The sequence below is a fragment of the Lepidothrix coronata genome, unplaced genomic scaffold (genome assembly GCF_001604755.1).
Source record: "Lepidothrix coronata isolate B3197 unplaced genomic scaffold, Lepidothrix_coronata-1.0 Scaffold19, whole genome shotgun sequence".
NCBI lineage: Eukaryota > Metazoa > Chordata > Aves > Passeriformes > Pipridae > Lepidothrix > Lepidothrix coronata.
Genome location: NW_016690199.1, coordinates 1,361,063 through 1,364,534, shown reverse-complemented (window position 1 = coordinate 1,364,534; position 3,472 = coordinate 1,361,063). Strand labels below are relative to the sequence as shown.

Genomic DNA, 3,472 nt, shown 5'->3' with positions numbered 1-3,472 from the left:
ATGGGAGCTGTGCTCTCAAGAGGTGTCTGTTCCTAAAAGATCTCCTCCCATCCAGGCTTCCCAAGGTCATGCTTCAACATGAGACTTGAAAATCTTACATGACAGCCAATAGTGAGACAATCTGGTAAGTACATTCAAAGGCTGAGTTTCTTTTTTCTATTGCTGTGTAAGTTTAAAAACGTAGAGAATTCCATCAGCTTTGCTGCCAAACTTAGTGTTATTCAGCCCACTCAAGAGTCTTCTCCTGCCATAGTGACTTTTGTGTAGATGCCTGAGCACTATTTCTTTGGTTATGTTTTCTGTTCTTTGATGTTTCAGCATTTCTGATGTCTCTTTTGGGTTGAATCCCAGTGAGTCAATGGAAAAGTCACGTTCATGGTATTGAAATCAGGAACTGGCTTTTTAGACCCTCTTCCTAATCTGAATTTGACACCAACTCTAATTCAAAACATATGCAACCAGAAGGGTAGTAACAGCCTGGGAATGAAGGTTAACTGTCACCTTTAAAAGAACCCACTGTGCAGAGTGGGTTCTTGTGTTCACCCTCTCTGTACTCCACTGTGCTCTGGTCTGGGGATCCTTCTTTAGGATAACTGGCCCAAAAGGCTTAAGAGATGTTGCTTTGAACATGAAAAAGAAAAACCATGAGCCTTGTCAGATTGTTTAAATTGGTGTTAGAGATCAGCCAAAAGAGAAGAAAATGGTCATTTGGACTTCTGTCCCATTAATAAATCATGGGAGCTTCACACTCATTAGGCACCGGCCTGATGTGGGCTGATGCCCCTTCTGTGGCTCTATCACCTGTCAAATGGCACATGACTGCTGTGATCCAACAACAAGTGACAGCCAAAGTTTAGGGCACTACTTTGAACTCTTAGATCACCCTGGCAGAACTTGCCCTGGCTCTGAAGGCGAGCTCACGAGCTGCACGTAACGATGGATAAGGATGATTGCAGCTGACCTTGTTGACTGGGATGCTCTCCTGGCTTCAGAGAGATGTTGTTCATCTCACATATATTGCCTAAGTAAGGAGGGGAAAGGAAAAACAAAACACTTCAGGAAGAAGCTTTCAGAAGTACTAAGTTCTGCAGAAACTGAAGACTCATTTTCACGTCAGGAAAGAGGTAACTCTGGACCATTGGCTGCACACAGATGCGTGTGTGCAGCATCTGGAACACAAAGGGGATGCCATCAGCTGAGAGCAGCAAGGCTGAACTCTGCACAACATGAAAACCAGCCAATGCCTCCACTGTATGCAACATACTTAGGAGAATGGCTCCGTTGTACCCAGCCCTCCATATTAAATGAAAGAGACTGCATTGTCCTTTCCAGGCACAGCCTGAATGCAAATCCATAAATACGGTTAATATGGCTGTTCTGCTTCCACAAGTTTGTTCTTACAGTCTCTACTTAATAAAATGTTAAGTCCTTAATTGAAATTCCACCTCCAGTGGAACAGCCCTCAGCTGTCCCCGTGAAAACAGAGTGAGTGATGACAGCAAAAGCATTGTGATGAGCTTTTCTGTGCTCTCCTGGTGTTTTTTGAAAATTTTCCATTATTTTGGCTAAGAGGTCAGTGCTGTTCTGGAAACTGTGCTTTTGATTCTCTATTATCAAGCAAAACATAACATCATTTAAAACAACTACCAAAATCAGAAACCAGTCCTTGCATATCTTGGGAAGGGCCTGCTTTAATAATATTTTTTCCACTGATTCTGTGACTCAAGCAGCACTGAGTTACCATACCCATCTGGCCATATATATTTAGATATAAATTGTTTTTCACAGAGGAGAAGGTTTGCACATAATTTTACGTGAAGGGGTGGAAGTTGTTGTAGTTTACTTGTCCTTCTCTCTCTTCTCATTCTCTTCAGATTTAATTATTACCTTTTGTCCTTCTTCCTTTGACTAGTAACCTTTAGCAGGAAGCTCTCAGCTCACACAATATAGTTCTCTGCAGAGAATTATGTGAGGCTTGAAGATAACTACAGGCATATCCATGAGAAGGGATAGGGTAGAAATAGGGTCCCAGGAAGCCTCCTAACTGCATATTGTCAGTTCAGGACAAGCCATTGGAAATAGGAAATGGCAGATGGCAGGAAAAAGGTAAATGACAGATATATCCCAGAGGTGTTGACAGGTAATTCAGGCTCTAATACTTTGCACATTTATAACATCTCACAAAGGTATGCTGTATTTCCTCCCAAATAAGGAAAACAGAGTCTGCCACAGGCTCTACTATAGATCTTGTTATCCTTGTACTTTGTTAATGTCCTTAGGGGACTCATTTGCACCAATAATTAGTGTTCTAAAATTAATGGGTTTTTTATAGGCATGTGTTTACAAACACACATGCAGTCACACACACATATGAAAGACTTTCAGGTGGACTTTGCAGGTTTACAGCACTCTCCTCACCAGCACTTAGCAGCTCTTTCCTGTGCCCACTGCCATGACTGGACTTAGTCCCCAGGTCACTTGCCATGAGCTGGCTTTGACCCCTTCTCTGACTGTGAGACTCTCTTGCTGTTTGAAGAAATTCCCCCCTTGACTCTGGTGGAATTGCTCCCTGTTTCCACAGTTTGAGGCTGTCAGTGATATTTTATAGCTCTGAAATTCACTGGGAGGAGGAGGAGGAGGAGGAGAGAGGAAGAAAACACAAAAGCAGAGAGGGAGGAGGCAGGCAATACAGCAGACAATGTGGATTGTTTCCCAGCATCATCTAACAGCTGCTTTGAATGACTGAGAAATGACACTAGAAGTCTTACAAAGACACAATATGTGTCTCAATGTATAATTATATGGTTTTATTGTAGTGATATGGATAATTATCACAATTTAAAAAGAAAAAAAAACTTTAATCTACTCTCTGTCTTTTTTATTTTTTTTTCATTACAGCTACTTCATGGATCATAAAGTATTATCCACTGCAGGATTTGGAAATTACTTGTTTTATACCATTGTTGTGGTTTTATTTTGCATCAGTCTCTACAAGTTGTTGCTGCATAATTGTTGAGAACCATTCAGTGGCAAATAATACTGCTGAAGACTAAAGTATCTCTACACCAATTTCTGATGCACACACTGACTGTGTATGCCACTGTAGTCCCAGGACAGGCAAATCCTGCCTTGGGTGGCTCAGGCTGTCAGGATCTGACCTGGTCCCCAGCATTTCATTCAATGAGTGGCAATCTCTCATCTGATCCACGTGGGCATTTTACGGAGCAAAGTCCCAAATTTCAAGCCTTATAACTTGCACATATGTTCCTGCCACCCACCGTGGACTAGTAATATTCCAATTCAAACAGGCACTCTTGATTTTACTTGCCTTGTACTGGGAGATATATCAGCATGCTTGTTTATGTGAAATTTGGGAGAACAAAGGCTAATTTGATCCCACCCTTCCAACAGGTTATGTATTTTTTCAACCCCGCAGCAAATTTTCTATGTCTGTATGTTTTGGCTTTTAAAC

General features: G+C 41.6%; 1 long non-coding RNA gene across 1 annotated transcript in view; it reads left to right on the top strand.

Moving 5' to 3' along the window:
* The window catches only part of LOC108493741, a 9,961-nt gene extending 6,937 nt beyond the window's left edge, over nt 1-3,024 (top strand). The window contains exons 3-4 of the long non-coding RNA XR_001873592.1: nt 56-124; nt 2,899-3,024. This is a non-coding gene — a long non-coding RNA (uncharacterized LOC108493741). The remainder of the gene's footprint in view (nt 1-55; nt 125-2,898) is intronic.
* Nucleotides 3,025-3,472: the final 448 nt, after the last annotated feature.